The 14,918-nt window shown below is 37.1% G+C and overlaps 1 protein-coding gene across 2 annotated transcripts in view; it reads right to left on the minus strand.

The window, feature by feature from the left end:
- COL8A1 (collagen type VIII alpha 1 chain) overlaps positions 1-14,918 on the minus strand; it is a 200,259-nt gene that overhangs the window by 45,055 nt on the left and 140,286 nt on the right. The window lies entirely within an intron of this gene.

Here is a 14,918-nt window from a genome sequence, read left to right on the forward strand (position 1 = left end):
TTTATATAATGCATATAGGAAACCAGCTATTAAACAAAAAGTAAAAGCTGATTAAATTTAAATGGAACATCTTCCAAAACTTGACAAAAGTTTTTTTTTTTTTCCACAAAATGTCCATTTGTTGTTTTTTTTATCACGTTAAATGCTTGAAATACCCTCTCTTAGTTGGAACAAAGCATTTTTGTTGTACAGTAAAGTAGTACAATGCTATATCTTGTATACAAAAGAGTATCCAGTAAACAATACAAAAAAGGTTAATAGAAGTTGTTTAGCTTTAATGTAAAACTAACAGAAAGTGACATATTTTATCTTTTATAGTACAGTGTCCCTATGTCATATTGTGGTAAGTTATGGAAGTTGTGGATGTTATGATTTAATATACATTTGCATTTTTATTCAGTATACTGTTCTCTAGTTGGCAGGACTTATAGTAGATTTGACTTCTAACGCACAGCGCATTCATTTAACGCATTGATATGAGTGGTACTTCTTTATGATAGTGACATACCTCCCAACATTTCACAATCCAAAAGAGGGACCACCCACCCACTAAGCAAAAGTGTCATATGTGGTGGGTAGTAGCAGGGAGGGGGTCTGGGGAGTGGGCTTATCAAGTGGCAGAACATAACACACATGAAGTTGTTTTTAAAAAAGTATAAGCACTCTGATAACTAATTTTTGTTACTAGGGGGACGATTTCTGGTTGCCTAGGTAACCACACCAAGCCTCCTTCCCCAGTCTGCAACCGGTAATGTGTGCAGACTTTGCTTGAAGCAAAAGTTTTAACTGACAGCAGAAGGAATATTCCTAAAAAATTAAAGCTGCTACTTTTTTTGTACAGTGTTTTTCTTATGTTTGTACATGATACTCCTGAGGTTTTTTAAGTGCGCTGTGTAAAAAAAAGGCATTTGGAGCTGCCCATCATAGTCACATAGAGCTCACACTCACATAGTCACATAGAGCACACACTCACGTAGTCACATGGAGAATACACTCACATAGAAACAAAACTGAGTCTTCTTTAAACGAGTGAAGAAATTTATCAAAACATTAAAACAGAGAAAGAATAAAGGTCTGACGCGTTTCGGCTGTACTGTACGCCATTTTCATAGACCACAAATCTGTATATCTCTGGGGCTCCTTAAATAGCCCAACCTCTACTGGTACACGTATGGAGTTAACTCTTTCACTCCCAAACCAACATAAAATTAGTCAGCAGTATTACACATTTATAGCCTTATATATCTTATAAACACAATTTACAATAGAAACCAAATATTCAAATACTATTTGCTTAACATCTTTATATATGCAAAACAAAGCAAATATAATTTAGAGTTCTAATATTTAAGGCTAAAAATAGTAATAACTGGATCAGAGTAACCTGGTAAGTAGACCTGGTAAGTAATTTATATACATAATGAAAATGAGAAAAATAAATAATAAACTATAACTAATAACAAATGAGACAAAACCCGTCATAGGGGGAATATCTTAAAAAAAATAAAAATAAAAAGATATAGAGCACAAATTTATAAATGAAAAAGAATATTGCTCATTATACAGAGGACATTTTTTCCCCCTAAAACCCCTTTACACACAGATAACCCAAATGGATTATCAGAGGCTAGGATAAACTAAACATATCATTATATACAAATTCATGATTATTTATAGAAACATCAATCTGGAAAGGTGATCAGTATAAAGATCAATATCTATCACAGGCATATTTTCAGGAAACTCAGAACAAGATTCCAATTAGTCCCAGAAATTAATAATATCGTTCTCAGAGTTTAACCCTTTTGGAACCTGTGTTCTCATTCTGAATATCCAGAAGACCTCCTGTTTCCTCAGAATATGTAATCGGTCTCCACCCCTGATTGGCTTTTTAACAGCTTCAATAGCTACTGACATCCTGACTATGAACTAAAATAAAGTGCTTGGGAAGAGCAGAACAATGGATATTATTTTTAATGTATAGAAGATGCTCTCTAATACATAGTAACATAGTAACATAGTAGATAAGGTTGAAAAAAGACTGAAGTCCATCGAGTTCAACCTATACAAATCTAAAATACTTACAAAAAGCTCCAGTTAAGCTTAAATAACCCCATTAAAATGTGACCCATTTAATACTAGCAATCATATCCATGAATTTTGTTTATATACAGAAATTTATCCAGACTATTTTTAAATGTATCTATGGTATTGGCATTCACTACCTCCTTTGGTAATGAGTTCCACAATTTTATTGCTCTTACAGTGAAAAAACGTTTCCGTTGCAGGAGATTAAATCTCCTTTCCTCCAACCTTAAATTATGACCTCTTGTCAGAACCAATTTTCTTGGAATAAAAAGAGCTTCTTACATCTCTGTATATGGGCCTTGAATATATTTATATAAAGTAATCATGTCACCTCTCAAGCGCCTTTTTTCTAAAGAGAACAGACCCAGTTTGGCTAGCCTCTCCTCATAGGTTAATTTCTCCAATCCCCTTATTAGCTTTGTGGCCCTTCTCTGAACTTTTTCTAGTTCTGCAATATCTTTTTTAGCAATCGGTCCCCAGAACTGCACTCCAAACTCAAGGTGAGGTCTTACCAGGGCTTTATATAATGACAGAATTATGCTTTCCTCCCTTGAATCAATGCCTCTTTTAATACATGCTAGTATCTTATTAGCCTTTGAAGCCGCTGCCCTGCATTGTGCACTCATCTTTAGCTTGTTATCTATTACTACTCCCAAATCCCTTTCCTCCTGTGTTTGGCTAAGTCTTGTCCCATTTAAAAAATACATAGCCTGCTTATTTTTACTTCCAAAATGTAGAACCTTACATTTTTCCGTATTAAATCTCATTTTCCATTCACTTGCCCATAGTTCTAATTTTAGCAAATCCCTTTGCAAAGAGAGTTCATCCTGCTCTGACCTAATGACCTTACTTAACTTAGTATCATCTGCAAAAATAGAGATGTCGCTATTTAATCCTTGCTCCAAGTCATTTATAAAAATATTAAAAAGAACAGGGCCCAGTACTGATCCCTGGGGGACGCCACTGATTACCTTTGTCCAATCTGAGTATGATCCATTTACTGCTACTCGTTGCTCCCTATCTTTTATCCAGTTATTTATCCATGAGCTAACATTTTCAGCTATTCCCAGTCCCTTAATTTTGTGCATTAATCTCTCATGTGGCACTGTATCAAATGCCTTTGCAAAATCTAAGTATATCACATCAACTGATTCCCCTTTATCTATATTTTTACTTACTTCCTCGTAGAATCTAATTAGATTAGTTTGACATGATCTATTTCTCCTAAAGCCATGCTGATTAGAACTCATAATCTTGTTTACACGAATATGCTCATCAATATAATCCCTTATAATCCCTTCAAATATCTTCCCCACTATTGATGTCAGACTAACTGGTCTATAGCTTCCTGGATCATCCCTGCTTCCCTTTTTGAAGAGTGGCACGACATCAGCTTTACGCCAATCCTGGGGTACCATGCCTGAGGATAATGAGTCTTGAAAAATTAAGAGTAAAGGTTTGTCTATAACAGTGCTAAGTTCACTTAACACCCTTGGGTGTATTCCATCTGGGCCTGGAGTTTTATTTACCTTAATATTTTTTAGTTTTTTCCTGATATCCTCTAAACAAAACCCAGTTAGTGGTATGGACTGGCATGTTCTATTCTGTTCCAAAGTATCATTCAATGGTTCCTCTCTTGTGTATACTGAAGAAAAAAACTGGTTTAGTACCTCAGCCTTTTCCCTGTCATTATTTATCATGCTACCCTCCACACATTTTAATGTACCTATATTATCCTTCTTAGATTTTTTGCTATTTATGTACTTAAAGAACCTTTTAGGGTTAGACTTAGAATCCTTGGCAATTAATTTTTCATTTTCAATTTTGGCTAATTTGATTGCTTTTTTGCATGCTTTGTTACATTCCTTATAAATATTGTATGCTGAGTCTGTACTATTTTCTTTTAATAATTTAAATGCCCTACGTTTTTTCCTAATTTCTTTTAACACATTTTTATTTAGCCATAACGGCTTATTTTTTTATTTTTATTTTTATAACCATATGGTATGTATTGATATGTATATTTATTTAACAAATTTTTAAATATTATCCATTTATCCTCTGTATTTTTATTAGAAAATACATTGTCCCAATTTATATTATTTAATGATTTCCTTAAATCGTTGAATTTTGCTTTCTTGAAATTAAAAGTCTTAGTTAAGCCTTTAAAACACTGCATATGAAAAGAGATTTCAAATGTGACCATGTTATGATCACTGTTACCCAAATGTTCTTTAACTTCTATGTTTGATATTATATCTGTATTGTTTGATAGCACTAAATCCAATATAGCTTTACTCCTAGTTGGCTCCTCTATTAATTGTGACAAGAAGTTATCCCTGAGAACATTTAAAAATCTATCCCCCTTAGCTGAATTACTAGTTTCATTGGCCCAGTTTACATCCCTTGTCATCATCCCTTGTCATCATGCCAACATATTGACCCCCACACTGGGAGCACTCAACCAGATAGATCACATATACAGAATTGCTTTTAATACATCATTTGATGTCAAAAGTTTCCCCTGTATTATGTACTTTTGGTGACTCTGGCATGATCACACTCTTTGCATCATGCACTGCCACATTTATAGAACCCATAAACAGTAAGCCAGGAGCTCTTTGACCTAGGATTCATCTTTTTTTTTAGCATACTAGGTGATAGCAATCCTCCAAGTGTTTTCCCTTTAGAATAAACTGTTCCACCACTTTTTTCAGGGCTATATCACCATATCGAACTGGAAAGCATTTCTTTACTATGTTGCATACCTCATAGTATTGATCTGAAAACTGGGTCACAAAAACAGGTCTATTGTCCTTTTCTTTCTTTCGTCTAGATTTTAATAGGTCATCCATATTCATAGAGTCTACCTCACTACCAACTTTTTCTATCATGCTTTTCAGGGTAACCTCTCTTCTTCATTCTATTTGTAAGTTATTTTTTAGCTCTGATGTAATCTTTCTGTTCAGAGCAATTTTTCATGTCTCATCAATTGGCCTTTTACAATACCCTTAGTGAAATGCTTAGGATGGTTACTGGAGGCGTGTAAGAGAGCATTCCCAGCTATCGGTTTATGATATAAATCTGTGACAACTTTCCTATTTATAACGTCACCTCTAAGTTCTCTTATACAGCTTAATAGCCTTACTGAAGCGACCTCTATCTTCATAGATCAAGGCACGCTCCCACCACCCCATAAAGAGGTTAGTGTAGGAGGGGGAAAAACGTGCCCCCATAGCCGTGCCCTGTCTCTAAAAATAAAGTAATCTTCAAACATTAGGTAGTTGTTTTTAAGTAAAAACTTGATGACTCTGATAATGTATAATTTGAAACTATCATCATAGTTAGTCTCCTGGTCTAGGAAATATTTAATTGCCTTTAGACCCAGAGAGTGAGGGATGGTGGAGTACAAAGAGACATTGTCTATGGTTAACCAGCTCATTCTTTCTTTCCATTCAAATGTTATAAAGACATTAAGAACATGAGTAGTATCTTTTAAGTGGCTCATAAGCCCTAAAACTATGTGCTGTAAAATAGCGCCAATCCACTCAGATAATAGCTCCAACAGGGAGCCTATGCCAGCACAAAGGCCTTTGACAAAGCAGTTGCGAAATGCGCATCAGGCGTTTGCACTGCTTCCTAGTATGTAGATAGATATTTTTTAACTCTATTTATAACCACTGTGATTTGTATGCGGTACGGTTGAATTTACTAGATTAATTTACTGGATTTTTAAACTGCTTTTCTAGCAGGACTTTCAATCTAGTTACCTATTTGGGGCCAATATGTCCATATGTTCCTGGGTATATACATTATATCTAATATGGTATTAAAAGGTAATCTAAGTATTAATAGGTATTTCTAGATGATATATTTCTTATAGGACTACTTTTAGGACATTTTCCCCTACAAGATTGTGATATTGTAATACGGTATTAGAAGGTAATTAGTTGCTTAAACGTGAGCCTAAACAGGGTCATATATATCCTTGTAAGATTTTGGTGCCATTTTGATTTTGGTGTTATTTGTGTTCAGTATGGTATTAGAAGGTAAATTAAAGGGCCACTAAACCCAAAATCTTTCTTTCATGATTCAGATAGAGAATAGAAATTTAAACAACATTACAATTTACTTCCATTATTTATTTTGCTTAATTTTTTAAATATCCTTAGTTGAAGAAAAAGCAATGCACATGGTGAGCCAATCACACGATGCTTCTATGTGCAACAACCAATCAGCAGCTAGTGAGCATATCTAGATATGCTTTTCATCAAAGAATATCAAGAGAATAAAACAAATTAGATAATATAATTAAATTAGAAAGATGTCTAAAATTGCATTCTCTTTCTAAATCATAAAAGAAAAAATGTGGGTGGCATGTCCCTTTAACCACTCAGATGTGAGTTGCAGCAGGGTACAACACCCCTAATACGGTATTAACAGGTAATTCAAGATAACATCTCACTTATAGAACTTATAGAACTATCTCTGGGAAACAGAGCACAAACTCACATAGAGCACACACTCACATAGAGCACACAGAGCACACAGTCATATAGAGCACCCACTCACATAGTAACATAGAGCACACACTCACATAGTAACATAGAGCACACACTCACATAGTTACATAGAGCACACACTCACATAGATACATAGAGCATACACTCACATAGTCACATAGAGCACACAATCACATAGTCACATAGAGCACACACTCACATAGTCACATAGAGCACGCACTCACATAGTCACATAAAGCACGCACTCACATAGAGCACACACTCACATAGTCACATAGAGCACACAATCACATAGTCACATAGAGCACACACTCACATAGTCACATAGAGCACACACTCACATAGTCACATAGAGCACACACTCACATAGTCACATAGAGCACACAATCACATAGTCACATAGAGCACACACTCACATAGTCACATAGAGCACACAATCACAGTCACATAGAGCACACACTCACATAGTCACATAGAGCACACACTCACATAGTCACATAGAGCACGCACTCACATAGTTACATAGTCACATAGAGCACACACTCACATAGTCACAGAGCACACACTCACATAGTCACATAGAGGATACACTCACATAGAGCACACACTCACATAGAGCACACACTCATCTGCCTCAATAATTTACTGTTTGCAGCATGTGGTCATGTGCTTACCATGTATAGGCCCAATAGAAAATTGAATTCCTTTTTTTTTTTTTTTTTTTAATGCATGGGGCATTGCAGGACAGATGTTAATCTTCCTGGGACAGACCAACAGACGCCTAAAATCGGACTTTCCCGCGAAAATCGAAACAGTTAGGGGGTATGCAGTGATTATCATGTGGATGCCATGAACCTATACAAAGTTGGAGGGTAAGCATTGTGGGTCCATGGTTTAAAGAAATATCAGGTTTAGCAAATACCAAAGACAACCTGTAATGTTAAAATTTTATTTTTTATTTAAATATAAAGTACAAAACTGGTCAAACTATGAGAATGTGTTTTTACCCACAATCCTCAAATAAGCATAACAACGGCACTATCCAGTGATTCCTATAGAGTCTCAATAGTCAGTTACAGTCATGTTTCATATGAAAATGTCCAAAACACCCCTACAAAGTATTCTAAATCTTATTTCAGATGATACTTTTGAACAATGAGGGATATGAAACACAAACATTTTCATATTATACCATTTTAAAAAAAGTTTCTTATTTAAAATATTTCCAATTTTATTTATATTGCCAAATGTGCTTAGTTCCCATGATATTCTGTGTTGAAGAAATACCTAGGTAGGCATCTGGAGAACTACATGTCAGGAAATAGTGCTGCCCTCTAGTGCTCTTGCAAACGGGTAACATACTTACAAAACTGCTGCCATATAGTACTCGAGAAATGGGCCGGCTCCTAAGCATACATCCCTGCTTTTCAACAAAAGATACCAAGAGATGGACGACAATTGATAGTCAAAGTAAATTAAAAAGTTGTTTAAAATTGCATGCTCTATCTATATCATAAAAGAAAAAAAATGTGAGTTTCATGTCCCTTCAAGTCATGTTGTGGCAGAAACATCTGGACTGCATTGTGCAGAAACTGTAATGTAACAGGGATCTATAGGAATCTCTGCTGGGTCATTACAAAGGGTCACATAGTTATGGCTATTATGAGATTTGAATTGTTTGGAATTCGCATTCTACCTAAGAGTTAGGCAAACTCATAAATCATAACATGGACATGATAATTTCTTTTTAACATAATGCTATGCAAATAAAAGAAAGGGAAATCCAGATTTAGGAATAATATTTTTTAATGATCTCTCCCAAACTCAGAATTTACTAAAATGCTTATTTCTAGAGATCATTTTGTGTCTCTTTAATGCACCAGTCATCTCTACACCAGCATTTTCCTAACATCCATTCTAGTTGTTGACTGTATCCATCAGAAGCTCCCTTCGTCCTTTCTCTGCATCAGAACTCCCCCTGGATCCATCAATTCTGCTGCTTTTATACATCCACCCTTATATGCAGCCCCTGTAGCCCTTAGAACTCTCCTGGTGACCATCATCTTTCCCCATTCATAAATGTTCTCCTTCTTCACAAATGCACGGATGCTTCACCAGTCTGAACCTCTCCTTGCACCCATATGTACTCCATATGCTTGTTCAGTAATCCACCCTGCATGCACCTCTGTGCTTCTGTTAGACATCACATTCATCATCATGTATCTTTAAATGAACACTCTTGTGTATACAATCTCTTGGTTAAAATAGAATCCTAGAATATGATGGTAGATAAAAACCAAAAGGCCCCCAATCAAGAGTAACCATATTACTTGTGCAGTTTAACTTATTTCTTAGGAAATGGTTTTTCAAACTATGGGTCGCCGGTCGGTACTGTTGTGTGTTGTAGGAGAGTGAGTGTGGTGTGTGCGCAGGTTGTAGGAGAGTGAGTGTGGTGTTTGTGTGTGTGTTGTATGAGGGTTTGTGTGTGTTATTACCTTTTACATTATTTTCAAGTTTGACTACAATCAGAAATAAAGTAAGCACACATTTTAGTCACTTTACGAAAAATTGCATCTATCTTGTATATTAACTCAGAAATTTTCAGACCAAGCACTGGGTCTTGGAAAAAAATTTGAAGACCCACCAATAGCCCACCACAATAAACTCTTATCTAAAACCCCCTAAGTTACCAAAAATAATAAATACTTGCCCAACCAAATGCCCTTTTCAGGGCAACCTTTGGGCAACAAAAGAGTAAAATGCCTTCTAAGGGCAGTGTCCAGCCAAATTCCCTTTTCAGGGCAATCCTTAGAGTAGGTTTTGTTAGATAACCTTTTTTATTGGGGATGAGGATTGCTAGTATTGTAGGTTGGTTTGTGGGGTTTTATTCTAGGAAAAAGAGCTGTATCACTTTTGGCCAATGCCCTACAAAAGTCCTTTAAAGGGCTTAGTTTAGTGTTGCTTTAAGTTTTTTTTATTTTGTGGTGTTTTTTTTTCAAGTTATGTTTTTCATTTTCTGTAAGGTTAGTTTTTTTTTATTTTGTATAAATTTAGTGTTTATTATTTTTGGTATATATTGAATATATATATATATATATATATATATATATATATATATATATATATATTGTTTGGATTTGAGAGCTTGCATTGTGTGGCTGTTTTAGGGTCCCAGGTATTGGAAAGGACCTTAATGTGGTACCTGGGCTTGTCCCATTTGGCCAAATGAGGTAACTAACCTTTCCATTTTTGATTTTAAATCTTGGCTGAGAGCTTGTAAGTGAGTGCTGGACTTTCTCTGTGTGTTGTATTAATTTGTTTTGTAATTTCCCTATGGTTCTTGCACCCAGACCTGTTTGGGGTTAACTGCCAGTGACACTGGGGACAGCACAGCTTCCTGTGAGTGCCCGTGAGCACCCAGGGCTGAGCATGTTACAGGGTCATGGTATGTGTACCCGGTCCGGTATGAGAGTGCAGTCCTCTTCCGTGTTTTGTATATGTCTAGGGTGATTACATAAGCCTGTGCACCCTTCCCTTGTTCCCAGTTGGTTTGGATTTGAGAGCTTGCATTGTGTGGCTGTTTTAGGGTCCCAGGTATTGGAAAGAACCTTGATGTGGTACCTGGGCTTGTCCCATTTGGCCAAATGCGGTAACTAACCTTTCCATTTTTGCTTTTAAATCTTAGCTGAGAGCTTGTAAGTGAGTGCTGGACTTTCTCTCGCCTAGATTTAGAGTTCTGCGTTAGCCGTCAAAACCAGCGTTAAGGGGTCCTAACGCTGGTTTTGGCCGCCCGCTGGTATTTAGAGTCAGTCAGGAAAGGGTCCAACACTCACTTTCCAGCCGCGACTTTTCCATACCGCAGATCCCCTTACGCCAATTGCGTATCCTATCTTTTCAATGGGATCTTCCTAACGCCGGTATTTAGAGTCTAAGAGCTTTATGGGCTAATGCCAGTTATAAAGCTCAAGCTCTTAACTACTGTGCTCTAAAGTACACTAACACCCATAAACTACCTATGTACCCTTAATTCGAGGTCCCCGCACATCGCCGCCACTATAATAACATTTTTTAACCCCTAACCTGCCGACCGCACACCGCCGCCAACTACATTATCCCTATGTACCCCTATTCTGCTGCCCCTAATATCGCCGACACCTACATAATATTTATTAACCCCTAATCTGCCCCTCCCAACGTCGCCGCTATCTAACTACACTTATTAACCCCTAATCTGCCGACCTGACCTAGCCGCTACTCTAATAAATGTATTAACCCCTAAAGCTAAGTCTAACCCTAACACTAACACCCCCTTAAGTTAAATATAATTTTTATCTAACGAAATAAATTAACTCTTATTAAATAAATTATTCCTATTTAAAGCTAAATACTTACCTGTAAAATAAACCCTAATATAGCTACAATATAACGAATAATTATATTGTAGCTATTTTAGCATTTATATTTATTTTACAGGCAACTTTGTATTTATTTTAACTAGGTACAATAGCTATTAAATAGTTAATAACTATTTAATAGCTACCTAGTTAAAATAATTACAAAATTACCTGTAAAATAAATCCTAACCTAAGTTACAATTAAACCTAACACTACACTATCAATAAATAAATTAACTAAACTACCTACAATTACCTACAATTAAATCAACTAAATTAAATTACAAAAAAACCCCCCACTAAATTACAAAAAATAAAAAAAGAATACAAGAATTTTAAACTAATTACACCTACTCTAAGCCCCCTAAAAAAATAACAAAGCCCCCCAAAATAAAAAAATGCCCTACCCTATTCTAAAATAAAAAGTTAACAGCTCTATTACCTTACCAGCCCTTAAAAGGGCCTTTTGCGGGGCATGCCCCAAAGAAAACAGCTCTTTTGCCTGTAAAAAAACATACCATACCCCCCAACATTACAACCCACCACCCACATACCCCTAATCTAACCCACCCAAACCCCCCTTAAAAAACCTAACACTAAGCCCCTGAAGATCTTCCTACCTTATCTTCACCCAGCCGGGTATCACCGATCCTTCCAGAAGAGGGTCCGAAGTCTTCATCCTATCCGGGCAGAAGAGCTCCTCCAGAGGGTCCGAAGTCTTCATCCTATCCGGGCAGAAGAGGACATCCGGACCGGCAGACATCTTCATCCAGGCGGCATCTTCTATCTTCTTCCATCCGGCGCGGAGCGGGACCATCTTGAAGCAGCCGACGCGGAGCCATCCTTCTTCACCGACGGACTAACGACGAATGAAGGTTCCTTTAAATGACGTCATCCAAGATGGCATCCCTCGAATTCCGATTGGCTGATAGGATTCTATCAGCCAATCGGAATTAAGGTAGGAAAAATCTGATTGGCTGATTGAATCAGCCAATCAGATTCAAGTTCAATCCGATTGGCTGATCCAATCAGCCAATCAGATTGAGCTTGCATTCTATTGGCTTTTTCCGATCAGCCAATAGAATGCGAGCTCAATCTGATTGGCTGATCCAATCAGCCAATTGGATTGAACTTAGGGGTTAATACTATTTATTATAGGGTTTGCGAGGTGGGAGTGCAGCGGTTTAGGGGTTAATACATTTATTATAGTGGCGGCGAGGTCCGGTCGGCAGATTAGGGGTTAATAAGTGTAGGTAAGGTAGTGGCGACGTTGGGGGGGGCAGATTTGGGGTTAATAATTATAATGTAGGTGTCGGCGACGTTGGGGGCAGCAGATTAGGGGTTCATAGGGATAACGTAGGTTGCGGCGGTGTCCGGAGCGGCAGATTAGGGGTTAATAATATAATGCAGGGGTCAGCGATAGCGGTTGCGGCAGATTAGGGGTTAATAAGTGTAAGGTTAGGGGTGTTTAGACTCGGGGTTCATGTTAGGGTGTTAGGTGCAGACTTAGAAAGTGTTTCCCCATAGGAAGCAATGGGGCTGCGTTAGAAGCTTTTTTGCAGGTGTTAGGTTTTTTTTCAGCTCAAACTGCCCCATTGTTTCCTATGGGTAAATTGTGCACGAGCACGTTTTTCAAGCTGGCCGCTACCGTAAGCAACGCTGGTATTTATGAGAGTGCAGTCCTCTTCCGTGTTTTGTATCTATCTATCTATCTACCTATCTATCTATCTATATATATATATATATATATATATATATATATATACTGTATATATATATAATTTAAAGTATATACTGTATTTAAGTTTAAAATAATAAAATGAACAAGCCAGAATAACTACATATTAAATTATATACAATACTTAAAATATTATGCATTATACATAACAATGCATATAATTTTAACTCTGTAAATAAATGTAGCGACATAGTTCCTATAGTTATAATAGGAAGGAGTATTTTTTGGATACTTTATTAGTCAGGTGGATTGCAGACATCATGTAGGTGTAGGAGTTCTGTGGGAGTTAGCTGTGTGTGCCAGGGGGAGTATAGGGAAGACATGATGTAGGTGTAGGCATTGTGTGGGAGTTAACTGGGCATTTCAGGGGAGTACAGTTAGAGTATGATGTAGGTGTAGGTGTTCTGTAGGAGATAGCCGGGCTTTCCAGGTGGAGTAACCTGTACTTTGATTGGGATACATCACCAGCAGTGCGATATAATCCAGTTTCTGAGGTACAGGTTAGGGAACAGGGTGTAAGCCATGTTCGTCTCGCCACCTTCTCAGTGGTGAGACATTCTAGTGTGAGGCCGGTAGTGTAGGTGTAGTTAGAGTTAGGTCACTTATACATTATTTGAAGTGTTCATACACAGAAACTGTATTTGGTTTAAGTGAGCACACTATCGGCGCTGTGTTGGAACACTTCAAATATGCTCCTGCCCGCTGAAAGTGGCGACAAGTGACGATGTTGATGCGTTGAATATCGGGCCTATGCATGAATACCTGTACATGGGCCCTCACAGCATATGTGCGTATGCTGCTTAGAAAGAGTAATACCTTTTACTAGAAGCATACTGAAATGCACACATGCACATTTCAAGTTTGACCTTTCTAAAACAACTAATGGAATAACTAACACAGTTCCCATAAAATCTTTGGATGATTATTATCTGGACCCACTAACTTATGTACTTGAATTGTTTATAAAATCATTAAATCCTCTTCCATTGTAAAAAAAACAAAAAAAAACAAGTGCTACTCACATTATCATTTACATTCCTTAATACAATAGGGACGATTTATCAACCAGTGAATCGACCCCAATGCATCTGTTTCCGCATGAGCTTTCAGGCTCGCCAGAAACAGAAGTCTTAAGACCGCTGCTCCTTAACTTGTCCGTCGTCTCTGAAGTGGCGGACAGCAATCAGCCCGATCGCATACGATCGGGTTAATTGACACCCCCTGCTAGCGGCCGATTGGCCGCGAATCTGCAGAGGCCGGCACTGCACAAGCATTGATAATTTGGCCCCAATATCTCTATCATTGCAATCTGTTGTGAAGAATGAACAAAGATAATCATTAGTAATGTTTTTATTAGTAATGTTTTCAGGAAGTTCTATAAAAAAGGGACATAAAATTCAAAATGAGCCCCTTTGCTAAGCCCTTTTCCCACCCCTGTGCTAGAGTTCATTGTTTGGCTCTCATTACATGCTTTTGTGAACTCATTAGCAGTGGTGGATAAAGAGGTTAATTGGGTAGTTTCCCCTAGAGACGCTTATTAAAAAAAAAAAAAGTTTTTACAACCATTACAAAAGCACATTTGCCAGTGTTGTAAAATAGTAAAGAAATATCACTTTTACAATAATCTCCTGTGTAGTATCTTTATAGAACATAAAAACCTGAGAGCACATTCTGCTCACCAAATAAACCTCTTAGGAAAAGGAAGTGAACGATCATAATGAAGATATATCTTGTTTCATGTTTATTGGTTTTGGTGTAGACAATGAAAATAAATACATATAATCCAGATTTATTGATACAGTCATCTGAGATAAGCATATGTCAGGAATAACTACAATGATTTGTATAGTTATATTTATATCCTTTATAATGTACATGTAATTAACACTAACAGATGTGTTAATATACGCAAGAAGTCTAAAAATACATTTAAAGGTTATTTCCCATGCTGAGATTCCAGCAGCACTGTAGTATATTGCCCTGATCCATCTTTGAGTAGGTAAAAATGCTCCCATATACCCTAATAGTACCTCCTCCTTGTACACATATCTCTCACCTTTCTGTCAACTACAAATATGTTACTGTCTGAAGTGAGGTAGTTCATTCAGGCTGCATCTCCACTTCACTGCCTGTGATTGGCGCATGTGCCTGTGACTGGCGCATGTGCATGCAGTT

The sequence above is a fragment of the Bombina bombina genome, chromosome 3 (genome assembly GCF_027579735.1).
Source record: "Bombina bombina isolate aBomBom1 chromosome 3, aBomBom1.pri, whole genome shotgun sequence".
NCBI lineage: Eukaryota > Metazoa > Chordata > Amphibia > Anura > Bombinatoridae > Bombina > Bombina bombina.